The sequence below is a fragment of the Oryctolagus cuniculus genome, chromosome 1 (assembly GCF_964237555.1).
Source record: "Oryctolagus cuniculus chromosome 1, mOryCun1.1, whole genome shotgun sequence".
Taxonomy (NCBI): Eukaryota; Metazoa; Chordata; class Mammalia; order Lagomorpha; family Leporidae; genus Oryctolagus; species Oryctolagus cuniculus.
The window spans coordinates 87,078,476-87,094,102 of NC_091432.1; the positions used below are offsets into that span (position 1 = coordinate 87,078,476).

At 39.2% G+C, this 15,627-nt stretch overlaps 1 protein-coding gene across 33 annotated transcripts in view; it reads right to left on the reverse strand.

The window, feature by feature from the left end:
* FAM76B (family with sequence similarity 76 member B) overlaps positions 1–15,627 on the reverse strand; it is a 330,098-nt gene that overhangs the window by 195,220 nt on the left and 119,251 nt on the right. For 26 of the 33 annotated variants that reach the window (XR_011390252.1, XR_011390248.1, XR_011390251.1 and 23 more), the window contains one exon: positions 13,167–13,249. The exons of the other annotated variants lie outside the window; for them this stretch is intronic. The gene's annotated coding sequence lies outside the window, so the exon portion shown is untranslated. The remainder of the gene's footprint in view (positions 1–13,166; positions 13,250–15,627) is intronic. 33 annotated transcript variants of the gene reach the window in all.

Below are 15,627 nucleotides of genomic sequence, written 5' to 3' on the forward strand. Positions count from 1 at the left end.
AGAACTCCATAACCTTTGCTTTTCTCACCTGTCAAAGGAGATTGACAGTATGCTATCATATCAAAGTTTTGTGAAAATAAGATGCCATAAATATCTATCACATACTACGCATGGAACATACAATAGTCTCAGTGTGGGAATTTTGCCTTCACTGTATTTGTTTCAGCCCCTGTCCTCCTCAAAGACCTGAATAGAGAGCGTATCTGAGTTCTACGGATTTGATGTACAAGATCCGCAGGGAATGACCTGTTAAAGGCATTAAAGGTCTGTTAAAGGTCTCCCATTCCAGAGACCGGAGTTGTTTGAACCACAGGAAAACAGGCCCTCTCCATATGGCCTGAGTCCTGAGCCAGCTACCTCCTATTCCTCAGCTGCACTGACCTATCAGGGCAACTTTTCCTAACCAGAGCACCCTTTCTCAGCTCAAACTTGCCTTGCCCAGAGTCCTTGGACTTGAAACCTGTTTTTCACTCATTGCAAAAGAGAAAAATTGGCTTTTGACAGCCAAGTGAAAAGTTTACCACTAACAAGGTTGGTAGAGTTTCTCTAACTGCAGTACTTAATCCTAGATTTTCTATTATTCTCTGTCTGAACTTTAGGGTTTTCATCTCATCTCCTCAATCATCAAACTGCTTAGAAGGAAAAGATGTCTTACATAGCTCAGTATTCTCATGTTGTGCCTAGTGCAGTGTATTCAAGAAGCATTTTTTTCCTTCTTCAAAAATTGATCTGCATAGAAATTAAATTTAATCCAAAATAAAAGAATTCTCTCTATAGTAGCAAAAGACTGGACATGAAACTAAAAAGATGGATTTGCCCCGAATAATGAAGGTTGAAAGGATTTTCAACTTGCAGATAATGAGAAGCATGTTAAGGGAGTTAAATGAAGAGAAGCAGAAGCCTGTTTTTGCCAAACTCTTGTCAGCCCACACAATTTTCCTCCACAGAAGTCTTTAGCATTTGCAGTCCACAGTCCTGATGTGGCATAAGCTGACTCATTGCATTGTATGCCAGCCTTAAGCTACTGGAGACCAGAAGCCATGTTCTTTGGATTTTTGTACCCTGCAAGTCTAGCACAATGCTTACCACGTTATAAATTTTCAATAAATGCTGTGGTTGATCATGAGTGACATATTCTAATGTTAAAGTTGAGATGACATTGAGATGCCCACCACAGCTCTTGAAAATGAAGCCTGGAGGTTATACTAGTAAATCAGTCCAAAGGGTCTGATTTGTTATATCCAAAAAAAAAAAAAATTATAAAAACATTATGTTCTACATTCAAAATATTAGGGACAAGAAAACAGAAGACTGCAGTTATGATTTTAAAAATTCAAAGAGCTTAATCAATGCTATTACTTTAAATTATTTTTAAAAAGAGAATGTGAGGACACAAAGAATGTGGTGGTATAATGCCTAAAAAGAGGGTCAGAAAGCCAAAACATGGCAATGTTGGTCCAGCATTGTCCCAGTAGAAGAATTGCACATGGCCACAAGATTACTCCCTGATGTTGTGTCACTGTTCATTGATCCGCCTTAGGACTTGGACCAGGGTGCCTCAAGTTTTGCCTCTGAGCTGTCAACTCTGCAGAGGATAAGACTGCCTAGCTTACTGTGATGTTCCCAGCATCTAGCATGGTGCCTAGCATCTACCAGGCATTCAAATGAATATTTATTGAAATAATGAATAGTTCTTATTTTTAAAACATCAAAATTTCCCCTCCTTTAGGTTAATTTGAAAATAAAATTACATTATACATGTTACTAAAATAAAATCCAAATAATTCCAAATTAATTTTTTTTTTAATCATACAGCCCAGTTGTCCTCCCTGGAGCCTCCGTTGCTCTCCAGGGAGGCAAGCCTGCCATTTCTTTCCCTAAGTGCCTCCTCAGGCCCTTTGATTTCTAAGCCAACAGTCTGGATGTTCTACTTGCTTTCATGGGTCTCTGCCTCTGGATCATTACAGTACCATGTCATGTTTAAGACATGACTTACGGTCTATATTTTCATATTCTACATTTCCAACATTTGAAAGCACCCTCTAATGAATGCTTTTCACGTGGCTCTAGTCTTGTTTTCCAGAGTGGTTATTAATCCCTGGTGTAATTAATTATTTGTATAATTTTAAAATCATGGAATTATAGTAAGTCAGTTTCCTATGTACTTTTAACACTAAAAACAGAGCACAAGGATGACAATTATATAAGATACAACGAAACAATGGAATGAAATAACTACTATATACATGAATAATTTAAATTCAAATTTATATGTTCTTCTGTGAGTTCTGTTATCTTCATTAAGCCTCTAAGACCTGGTCAAATCTGACTCAATGAGCAAACTAAATTTCTAGTGAAATCTCCCAATCAAGAGAGGCCTCTCTGGGCACGTAGGACTTCTTCCTCTCTTGCTGACATATGTCAGCCTTCTCTAACCAAAGCATGCTAATTTTGAGTTTGGCCTAAAAGTTTTCTATCATAAGTAGGCAAAATGATAGGTATTTCCCAAGGCTATTCATATGGGGTACAATGGGATCAGAAATTTATAATAGTATAATAATATATAGACTCAGAATATGCTCAATGAACATCCAAACTGTGTGCTACTTCTCCAAATAACTATCTCCAGATACCTTACCATCTATCACCTTCTATCTTTCCATCTGGCTTCTGATGCCAAATGACCAAGATTAGACCTCCAACTGCTCCTATGGTATCTGGGCACCATCCTGTAAACACCATCAGCCTCACCCAAAAAGTACACTGCTAGGTGCCTGCCTATAAGATCCCTTTGGAATATCTCTGCTCTACTTAGGATATAGGCTGAGCAGCTGTTCCAAACAGATGAAATGATGGCACCAATAAGATAAAAGTTTATTTCTGTCATGAGATAGTTCAGGGGTAAGCAGTTCTTCTACCCTGCACACCTGAGGTCACACCTGGGTCCCAGGTGGCTACTCCAGTTTTCATCATCTTCTTGTCATTAGGACAGATGAGAGAGACTGGAAAGAAGGGGGTGGAAGTAGTGATTGCTAATACCTGTCCTCCTTCCCTTGCAAAGTTAACGCATCCTACTCTGTATCCAATTGGGTGCATTCATTCCCAAGTACAACACCACAGTACTTATAAGCTAGCTGCTAATCTATAAAGGGTGAAACTATTTTTAGCCTTGGAAGACTGATTCTAACTTAGGAGCTTCTGGCTGCCTCCCTAATGTATGGGCCTGCCCTCTATCCCATCAAGTTCTCCTTAAGCAAAAAAATGCCTGGAGGCCCATCTATTTAAAAGTACTCAATTACTCTAAATCAGGCAAATATCCGCAGTGCCACGCCCCCTCCCCAAAGGTAATGAGAATTGAAGAAGGAATGTGTAATAAGACACATGCCAGGAAATTAATTTTTAAATTTATTATCCACTTATTTACATATATTAATAAGTACAAATGAATAATAACAGTGTTCTGTGTTCAGCACTGAGAGTAAAAGTGAAAGGCAGGCATGATTCTCTGCTAGACATCTTCTACGTGCTGTGTTTTTCTCACATCTCTCTGTCAGATGACATCAAACGGCATCCTTGGTCTTAGGCTTCCAGCAGAAACTGTGACGGATAGGGCAAGGGTTCAGCACACTGCTTCAGTCACGGCTTGCTGCTGCTCTCAGCTCAGGTCCTGCACTGTTCATGATGGATGAGGAAGGGTCAGGAAGCCAGCTTCTCAGGGCTGTAGGCTCCATCCCTGCTTCATTGTCATCATCTACCAGAGTTGAGGAAACTTTTCTCTACCAAGGGCCACTTGGATATTTATAACATTCACAAGCCACACAAAATTACCAATTTAAATATTAGCCAGCTACAGATTTATTGCATTTTAAGTCCTGCCTATGGATGCCTTGGCAGGGCCAGACCAAATGATTTCACAGGCCTTATGTGGGCTGTGGGCCCGATGATCCCCACCCCCTGAAAACATGTGCCTTCAGTTTAAGTTATTTTAAAAAAGTCTGGATAGCAGGGGAAGGTTTTTGACACAGTGATTTAGTCACTGCTTCGGATGCCTGAATCCCCCCACAGTACCAGCTTCTCCACTTTTGATCCAGCTTCCTGCTCATGTGCATCCTGGGAGGCAGGAGGTGATGCTTCAAATGCTTGGATCCCTGCTACTCATGTGGGACACCCAGATGGAGCTCTGGAAACCTGGCTACTGTCTCACCCGGCCCTGGCTGTGGAGGACATCTGGGGAGTGAACTAGTGAAAGGAAGCCCTCTCTCTACCACTTTCTCTCCTAGTCTGCCTTTCAAATAAAAGGAAGGCCTGGGTGGGCAATGGATCCACCCTTACTAACTTTGGGAGTACTGAGCTATCCCTTGGGGTGTTTCTACATTCTGCCCCTACCAGTGCAACTGTCTGCAATATCAAGTTTGCTAAGTGTCATCTAGAAGTGTATCATCTTATCTCTGCCTAACAGAGTCACTGTTCTCAGGGAGCTTACTGTCTGGAAGTCAGGGGCAGACAAGAAACAAACATTTAATTACACTTTGTGATAAAAATCCATAAAGGAAACAAAATGGAGGCTGTGAAAAAAATTGGGGATCTAATTTAGCTAGGATGAAGATGATATTTAACCTAAGTCCTGGAGAATGAAAAGGAGCTAGAAATAGACTCTGGGCAATGGAGGAAGTCTGAGCATAGAGGCCCTGAGATGGGAAAAGGTATAGTGTGGTCAAAAATTTATGATTTTCAACAAAGATGCCAAGAACACTAAATGAGGAAAGGACAGTCTCTCTCTCTCTCTCTCTCTCTCTTTTTTTTTTTTTTTTTTTTTTTGACAGGCAGAGTTAGACAGTGAGAGAGAGAGAGAGACGGAGAGAAAGGTCTTCCTCTGCCGTTGGTTCACCCCGCAAATGGCCGCCACGGCCGGCGTGCTGCGCTGATCCGAAGCCAGGAGCCAGGTGCTTCTCCTGGTCTCCCATGCAGGTGCAGGGCCCAAGCACTTGGGCCATCCTCCACTGCACTCCTGGGCCACAGCAGAGAGCTGGACTGGAAGAGGAGCAACCAGGACAGAATCCAGCACCCTGACCGGACTACAACCCAGGGTGCAGGCGGAAGATTGGCCTAGTCTTTAATAAAACATGGTGTAGAGAGAACTGGAGACTCATATACAGAATTAAATTAGACTTCATTACACCATCTAAAATCAATTCAAAATTAAAGACAAATATAAGACCTGAAACTATAAAACCACTAGAAGAAAACACAAGCGAATAGCTCCATGATATTGCTCTGGGTAGTGATTTTTTTGGGGGGATACGACCTCAAAAACACAAGCAACAAAAGTAAAAACAGATAAATGGGATTGCATCAAACTAAAAACTTCTGCACAGGAATAGAAATAAATCAACAGAGTAAACAGACCTATGGAGTGGGAGAATACACTTGAAATTCATACATCTGGTAAGCAGTTAAATCCAAAGTAAGGAGTATAAATCAACAACTCAGTAGCAAGAAAATGACCCAATTTGAAAATGTGCAAAGAACTTGAATAGAGGCTTCTCAAAAGAACAATACAAATTACTAACAGGCATGTAAAATTGCTTAACATCACTAATCATCAGGGAAATGTAGATTAAAACCACACTATTGCTTCATACCAACTATAATGGCCATTATTAAATGATGAAAGATAACAAGTGTTGGCAAGGATGTGGAGAAAGGAAACTCTTACATACTTTTGGTGGAAATGTTAGTATAGCCACTATGGAAAACAGTATGGAGATTCCTCAAAAAACTTACAAAAGAACTACCATATGATGCAGCATATATACTTCTGGGTATATAATCCCTCCCCCAGAAAATGAAATCAATATATCAAAGAGACATCTTTGCTTCTCTGTTTATTGCAGTAGAAATAACAAAAAAAAAAAAAAAACAAAAAAAAAAAAAAACAAGATATGGAAGCAATCTAAATGCGCATCAAATAGATGAGTGGATAAAGAAATGGGGTACATAGACTCTCGGTCCAGAAACCATCTTGGAAGTGAAATCACTTTTTATCAAGTCTATTTCTCTTCTGAGTATGAAGAATTCACAAGGCAACGAGTAGAAACTGATAGGGGAGTCAAGGGAAGAACGGTGGGCACCCACTAAACCAAGCACATTTTTACCAATTGTGAATTTACCAAATGTGAATTTGTTTACCTGCACCAGAATCCCTATTACAGAATATTCCTATCACAGCAAGAGCCAATGATGAAAACAGCAACACATTTGCAGGCATGGAAAGCCAAGACACTGTGGCAAAAAATGACCTAAATGAAAGATCTTTGTGAGTGAGATCCCAGCGGAAAGAACGGGCCATCAAAGAAGGAGGTACCTTTCTCTGAAGGGAGGAGAGAACTTCCACTTTGACTATGGCCTTATCTAAATAAGATCGGAGTTGGTGAACTCAAGAGGCTTCCATAGCCTTGGCAGCTCATGACAAGAGCCTAGGGTGATTACTGCCGCCATAAATGAGTGTCAATTGTTAAATCAACAGGAGTCACTGTGCACTTACTCCCCATGTAGGATCTGTGTCCTTATTGTGTTGTACTATGAGAATCCTCGGTAGAAATAGTCTGCAAACAGTACTTTATACTTGGTGTGTTTGTGTGGGTGCAAACTGTTGAAATCTTTACTTAGTGTATACTAAGTTGATCTTCTATATATAAAGATAATTAAAAATCTTAATGAAGAACGGGATGGGAGAGGGATTCGGAGATGGGATGGTTTGTGGGTGGGAGGGTGGTTACGAGGGGAAAAACTGCTAGAATCCAAAAGTTGTACTTTTGAATTTATATTTATTGAATAAAAGTTTACTGAAAAAAAAAAAAAAAACAAAACAGCAACACAGATAAAATCAAAGATGTGAAGAGATGAAATGTCTCTGGAAAGTGCTGTGAAAACAACATGTTTTGCAGAGACTGATCCCCCTGAAGTGGCTTCTCCACTCCAGGGGGTCGCCTGCCCTTGAAGAGGCTGCTTCAACCATTGAGGATGTGAATACAGTTGTGGTGACAACTTCTGCCCCAGAAGCTGTGTTAGCCTCCTGGGCCAGAATCCTAGCTGGTGCTGGGAAGAGGCTTCCAGGGACAGGTGGTATATGGCTCATGGGAGAAGTTTTTCTGCATACACATGCACAGATTGTTGTCCTGCAGTTCCATGCAGGACAAGCCTGGGTTCCCGAGAAGTAAAAATGGACAGTGAATGCACTCTTCTTGTTCCTATGTGCAGTTTTCTACCAGCAGACCTGTAGGACAATATGCTGGGCCTCAATTGTGTCCACAGGAATAAGATCTTAATGAAAAAAAAAAAAAAAAAAAAACCTTCAGTGGGACTAGAACACCAGAATTTAAAGGACATTTATGAAGTTCTGGCTCCTTCTCTGACATTGTCTGCATTCTTGAGTAGCAGTGAGCCTGTGGAATCACCGAGAAGACTGAGGTTGAGGGAATTACAAAAGCCTGTTCCTCTGCAGATGCGCACCCAGCAAGGAACTAGTGCACCTTGGTCAGCAGTAGTGTCGCTATAAGCAGTTTTGGAAAGGGGCCACTAGGGACACCAAAACAGGGCCATCTCTGAGTACAATGTCATTGCTGTGAATGTCAACTATTTGGAGATCATTCTGTACCTTCTCCTTTTATATGAAGGCAAGAAAGTGTCTTCACATGTTTGTGCACTCAAAGCAGCCCCTAGGTTGGGCTACTGGGGTGTCCAGTCCAGTTGTCTTTTCTGCTACCAGCAAAGGAAGTCTACAGCTGAAGCAGTGGATCCAGTCCGTTCAGCTTGCAGGCCCTGGGAAGGCTGTTAGGCTAACCCTGCAGCCTCTTCCATATCCTTCCCTCTGAGGCTGTGTATCAACCTGTCTGTCTTACTGTGCATTATAGTAATAAATATGCTTTTCAGATTTTGTAATGCTTGTTTTGTTTTACAGGGTTGCCCTCCCCCATTTTCACTTATATCTTCTCTCTTCTCTCTCCCTCTACTCTTTGATCTTACCTTTTTGAAAATGAAATAATTCCTGTAATAAACATTAGCAAACTGGTGATACTATTCATTCAAAGGCAGGAAGAGCCAGGAGCAAGCTGACAGAGCCAGGATAAGGATTAGTGACATGTTTCTAGCTTTCTGTTGCCACATATGATGAGAATAAACACTTTTCACATTGTGTCTTTTGTGTCCAATATTTAGAATCACTCCATACATGTTAAAAATGACCAAACAGTTTTCTTTGCTCTCTGTGCCATTTAGAGAGGAAGCTTGTGTTCCATTATGTTGTTCAGCTTATATCCAAGGTCAATTAACAATGTTAGCTTGCTGCTTGATTTTGATGATGTTCTCCCTCCAACACCCCCCCCCCCCACACTCCCTATCTCCCTCCCATGCTCCCAGAATACCATCAGGAAGAAAAGAGATAAAGTTTTGGCTCTTAAATATTCTGTGTGCCCTGGCTGAATTTCAAGACAGAGGGAGTACATGGTGTGGTGATCTTGCTCTTTAGGGGGATCCAAGAGAAGATTTGCACTCTAATTTCCCATCTGGATATTAAAAGTCCCAATCATGCCGATGGATCTGGGCCCACAAGAATATGTGTCAACCAGGTGTGGAGTGCAATAGGAATGACGAGATGAGAACTCTGTAGACAGCCCTCCAAATTTTCCTTGGCTCTAAAGTAGCATGGAAGACTCCAAGAGTAGGTGTTAAAGTAACTGAGCTGAAGCCACATGATCTGCCAAGACATCACTGGTAGAAGCAAATGAATCTGACTAAAGAAAACCTGTGAACTCCCTGGCAGAAATCAAAACTAGGAACGGCTACATTTCCAATAAAAGGAGAAAGGGACATTTTTTAAACGCTAATGTATTAAACTGGAGTTAATTTACCTAAAAATGCTCTAACTAAATTTCTATACTTTGACAGAATAGGGCTTATAGACAAACACTTAAATTTGGTCCACCTTAATCAAGTATTCAAACTTAGCACGACCAGGAATGGTAAAATAGAAATGCATTTTCTGATGTAAACAATAGAATTATATAATACTTTGATAATATAGTTGTCAAAATGATTTAATACAAATCTAATTATAAGGAGCCAAAACATCACCACAAGAAATGGTAAAAATGGAATTGTGTTTTCTGATATGATCCAGGAGGAAATATATAATATCTTGATAGAATAGTGGCCAAAAAGTTTAATATGAACCTAATTACAAGAAAGCAATTTGTCCTGACTATACTAATTGTCTCTAAATAATCATTAAGTGACCCTAATACTCTTAGACTTCCTTTTTCCACTTCTAATGAACTTATATTTATCTCTATACAAAACAAATTAATTATATTTCACTCTAACACAGTTTATGCATCCCACTATACTTCTATTATTAAATTTTTAGGATTTATTTATTTGTTTGAAATGCAGAGCTACAGAGAGACAGAGGCAGAGAGAGAGAGAGAGAGAGAGAGAGAGAGAGAACCTTCAATCTGCTGGTTCACTCCCCAGTTGGCCTCAATGGCCAGAGTGGAATGGATCTGAAGCCAGGAGCCAGGAGCTTCTTCCAGGTCTCCCATGCAGGTACAGGAGCCCAAGTACGTGGGCCATCTTCTACTGCTTTCCCAGCCCATAGCATAGAGCTAGATTGGAAGTGGAACAGCCGGGGACTTGAACTGGCACCCATATGAGATACTAGCTCTGCAGGCAGCATCTTTACACACTATGCTACAGCACTGGCCCAGCATTTATTATTAATGGAGGCTTGTTTTGGGTGGCTATTTCTTGGACATATCCATTTGTGAAAACCACAGCTATATGACTCACACTTAAGATGTGTGTGTTTTCCTATATATAAATTACACATCATTTTAAATTGATAAATTATAGGTCTACTAGTTAAAAGGATATTTTGTGATAACTGGAGAAATCTGAAAGTTGAATATTACATGATACCACAATAATGTTCAGTTTCTGATAACTATTGTGTTTATATTGGACTATGTATATAACATGTGAAGAATATCATGGGGGGCCAGCGCTGTGGTGTAGCAGGTAAAGCCACCTCCTGCAGTGCCGGCATCCCATATGGGCACTGGTTTAAGTCTCAGCCACTCCACTTCCCATCCAGCTCTCTGCTACTGTGAAATCAGCCTGTGAAATCAGTAGAAGATGGCCCAAGTCCTTTGGCCCCTGCACCCACGTGGGAGATCCAGGAGAAGCTCCTGGCTCCTGGCTTTGGATCGGCGCAGCTCTGGCTGTTGTGGTCAATTGGGGAGTGAACCAGCAGATGGAAGACCTTTCTCTCTGTGCCTCTCCTCTCTATGTGTAACTCTGACTGTCAAATTAATAAATAAATCTTTAAAAAAAAATAATATTGTGGGGCCAGTGTTGTGGCATAGCTGATAGAGCTACCACCTGCGATGATGGTATTCCATATGGGTACCAGTTCATGCCCTGGCTGCTCCACTTCCAATCCAGCTCCCTGCTGATGGGTCTGGGAAAGAAACAGAAGATGGCCCAAGTGTTAGGGCCCCTGCACCCATGTGGGAAACCTGGACAAAGCTCCTGGCTTCAGCCTGGTTCAACCATGGCCATTACAGCCATCCAGGAAGTCAACTACCAGATGGAAGATCTCTCTCTCTCTCTTGCTCTCACTCTCGCTCTTTCAAATAAATATAATCTTTTAAAAAACAAAATTCCAAAATTTTAATAATTGGTTAATGAGATACAGAATAAAAACATGTTTACCAATTTTAATAATTGGTTAATGAGATACAGAATAAAAACATGTTTACCAACTTTCAGGTTTGAAAATTATAAAATAAAAACTTGGAAAGATAAAATAAAGAAATGGGATACATAGAGTCAATGAATACTATTCAGATTTTAAAAAGAAGGAACTCCTCATCTGTTACAACATTGATGAAACTGGAGGACATTATGTTAAAAGAAACAAGTCAGGCACAGAAAGACAAAAATATATTCCTTGATCTTACTCATAGTGGAATCTAAAAACACTCTCACAGAAAAAGAGAAAATGATGTTTAAAAGAGGCCAGAGGATGAATAATAGATGTTGGCCAAAGGGCCAAAAATTTCAGCTACATAGAGGGAATAAGTTCAAAATATCTATTATGCTTCATGTTGATATTAATTATTATATAATTAACTATAGAATATAAAATTAAAAATTGATAAGTAGATTTTAAGAATTCTAGCACAAAAGAAAGAGTTAGAGAGAATAGGAAAGGAAAAGAGGGAGGGAGGGAGAGAGAGAGATAAAGGAAAGAGGGGGAGAAGGAATGAAGGGATGGAAATATTATTATATTAGAATTTTATCTATGAACTATTTTGAAGCTATTCTCTTTGTATTAATAATATCTCATTAACATAAGAATTGACAAAAATAATATAATAAATGTGACAAATAGTTTGAATCATCCCTTGATGTAAACATGTTTTAAAACATCAGGTTGTGTGCTATAAATATATGTAATTTTATTTGTGTTGTTTTAAAAACCATGAATAGAAAATTCATAAAAATAAGACAAATGATCAATAAACATATAAAAAGATAGGTGTTGCTTAGTGATATGAGACAAAGTGGAAGAACTTGGAGGTCTTAGTCTCAAAAATACTTGTTTATTGTGTTTTTAAAAGGATTTTTCTCAGCCCCCAAAATCATATATGGATTTTTATCATTTCTTTTTGAATCCCTCAACTAGTAACATCTCTGTTGAGTTAACATTTAGACACATTTTAAACTTCATGTGATCTGTGATTCTGGTAAAGTAAATAGACATTCACAGGAAATCTTATTTTAGCCTATGTCCAAACTACAGCTAACCCAAACACTGTTATGAATATTGTCCCTCACTATTTTTCCAATTCAAATATGCAATTAGCTAAAACTAAGGCTCTCTTTCCTTTGAGATCAATCTGTGATATATCACTGTTGAGTGCCCAGATCCTGTCACTTAAGAGCCTTATGGGATTTAGCATTTTTAAAACAGTTTTTTTTTTTTTTTTTGACAGGCAGAGTGGACAGTGAGAGAGAGAGACAGAGAGAAAGGTCTTCCTTTGCCATTGGTTCACTCTCCAATGGCTTTGGGTGAAGACTTGGGATACTTGACTTTTCTCAGCCCCCTTTTTTGGAGAAGGCCTTAGACTTGGGCCTTGGGGCTTTATCGATCAGTTATCTATGGAATGGGCAGAACTAGAAGACCATAGAGTCCACCCAGCTATGATGGTGTTTGATACTGGGTAGTAACCATTCATCTTAAGATTTGACCTTAAAATAAAATAACTCATTCTAGACCACTCTGAGCCAAGTTTTTATAATGGAAAGCTTCTCTTTATCTGATTTACTGTCTGCACTATTTCTTCACCTCTTTGGATTCCTTACTGGGAAACAGCACCAGAGACTTCACTCCTCAAAAGATACATCACTCACTCGCTCTTGTGAGAGAATTGTGTCAAGTATGAGCATCAGTTATGAGCCATCAAGGTTAACTTTATGAGTCAAACTTGGCTGGAAAACAGCACCCAGATACCTGGTAAAATATCAGTCTATGTATTTCTGTTGAGGTGTTTCTAGGTAAAACTTAAGTAAACATTCGTGTGTGGGCCTTCATGCAACCAGTTGCTGGTTTATAAATAAGAAGTTAGTCGTCCCCTGAGGAACAGGGAATTCTGTCTCCAGATCATCTTCAGACTCAAGCTGTAACATTAGCTCTTACCTGGGACTCTAGACAATTGGCCTGCCCTGCAGATTCCAGATTTCCAAGCCTCCACAATAATGTGTGCCAATTCTTTTGGAAACTGAATTGGAAAACTCTTTAACGAACCATTTTCTAGGCATACAATCCATACCTTTAAATCCATAGTGAGGAACTCCTCTTCCCCCAGAGCTGCCACACTTTGACCACTAGTTCTAGTTACTAATCTGCCTGAGAAACATCTCCCATTCGTAAAACAAGGATAAAGTGGCACTGATTTTGGGATACTGGCATAAGAAACATGAAAAAAATTGAGAACATACTATATAAATAGTATGGCTAAGCTGTGGCAATAAAGAAAGCCTTATTGCATATATTATAACTTGTTTACATACAATTAGGAAATGTTCCACCCACAAAAACATACCGTGTTTCTTAGGTTGAATTAAAACACCACAGTTTCTGACCAGAGTAAATATTTCTCCAGGTAACTGATCGATGTGGAGGATCCTGCAGTGTACACAGAGGGAGATAAGGGAAAATACCACACACTGCATTTTTTTTTATAATAAAATGAGATTAGTAGACATTGCAAATAAATGTTTGTCCCTCTTACTTAGGTTCTTTGAATAACAAATTATGCAAAATGCCCCAAGTCCTGCTGGAAATTCTGTGGACAGATAATTAAAAAGGAAGTGAGAAAATGAAAGAAATAAAGAAAGAGGGTGGGGAAGGAGTTCTTTGAAGAGTGATGTGCGCAACTATGGATAGATCTTGTGTGAAAACAAAACTAGGGATTTCTATGGCCAAACTTTGACTTAAAAAAAAGTTAAACAAGCCTCAGCTGTATAGGATTGCTTATAAATTTTAAGATGATAGATGCATGATTTAGTAAAGAATGCAACATTTTGCATTCTCTCAGATTTTCTCATTCACTTTTTTTCCATTTTCTCAAAACTCTTTGGCAGTGGAATCTCTCTCCACCCCACCATCACCTCACAGGATAAGCAAGACAACTTGTGAAGTGCTGGTGTACTAAAAAAAAAAAAGTTCTAGAGTAGATGTCAAGAGTTCTAAGCTCTATTACAGACACCATTGCTTTAAAGCCTTCTAGCTTTCAAGTTCCAATGTGTAAATAATGTGATTGCCTTATCTAAGATCCCAAGACGTCCTTCCAGCTCAAATATTCTACAATTCTACACAAGAAAATGAACAGAAATATATATTTTCTGAGAAGTAACAAAACACATTATGTTGTCATATTTGTGCAGTCCTGCATAGTCTTTGAAGGAATTTCTTCAAATGTTCAACCCTGAGAAACAGCACTATTTATCATGCTCCTTTTATAAGTAAAGATTGCTTCTAACAGGCTTCCCTGATTCAGATAATGTTCCCTTCAAATCCATCCTCACATGCTGTCAGGGTGATATTTCTAAAACTCAAATCTTCTCATGTTTATCTCTTACTCAGAACCCTTCAACAGAAGAAATACAAAAGGCCAACCAGTATATGAAAATGAAGAAATATAAACTGTCAATAAATGTTGATTAGCACTAGCCATCGGAGAAATGCAAATCAAATCCACAATGAGATGTCACGTTATCTTAATTATAACTGCCACTTTTTAAACTTTTATTTAATAAATATAAATTTCCAAAGTACAACTTTTGGATTATAACAACTTTTCCCCCCATAACCTCCCTCCCACCCACAACCATCCCATCTCCCACTCCCTCTCCCATCTCATTCACATCAAAGTTCATTTTGAATTATCTTTAAATACAGAAGATCAATTTAGATAATACTAAGTAAAGATTTCAATAATTTGTACTCCCCCCACAGAAACACAAAGTATAAAGTACTGTTTAAGTACTAGTTATATAGTTAATTCACAAAGTACAACACATTAAGGACAGAGATCCTACATGGGGAGTAAGTGCACAGTGACTCCCGTTGTTGATTTAACAATTGACACTCTTATTTATGACATAAGTAATCACCCGAGGCTCTTGTCATGAGCTGCCAAGGCTATGAAAAGAGGTAAAAAGTAACAAATTTGATGAGGATATAGAGAAAGGGGAACTCTTTTACACTGTTAGTGAAAATGTAACTTAGTACAGCCATTATAGAAAACAGTATGAAGATTCCCTTACAAACTAGAAATAGAACTGCCATATAAGCCAGCAATGTATGTATATCCTTAATAATCTGAATACTTATATCAGAGTTCCCTGCAATGTTTCTTGCAGCACTATTCACAACAGCAAGATTTGGAATCAACAAAAGTGTCCATCAGCAAATGAATGCATAAAGAAAATTGGTAAATACTCACGATGGAATATTATCTGACCATAAAATAATGAAATCCTGTCATTTGCAGCAAAATGGATAGGGTTGTAGAACACATGTTAAGTGAAATAAGTCAGACACAGAAAGACATTACAGGTCCCCCTAATATATATAGAAACTTAAAAGAGTTGATCTGAACATAGAACAGTGAATAATAGAGGTTGAGAGAATAGATTAGCTGAGACAGTGGAAGAAGAGGAGAGTTAGAGGAAGGTTGGGTAATAGGTACCAAATTAGAGTTATAAGGAAGGAATAAATTCCTACTTTTAGACAGCAAAGTGGGATGACTACAGCTCATAATAAATGTTATATATTTTCTAAGCAAATAAAGAGAGGACCTCAAGGGCTCTAACAATAAGCTAATGATAGGGGCCGGTGCCGTGGCTCACTAGGTTAATCCTCTGCCTGCAGCACCAGCATCCCATATGGGTGCCGGGTTCTAGTCCCGGTTGCTCCTCTTGCAGTCCCACTCTCTGCTGTGGCCCGGGAAGGCAGTGGAGGATGGCCCAGGTGCTTGGGCCCCTGCACCCACATGGGAG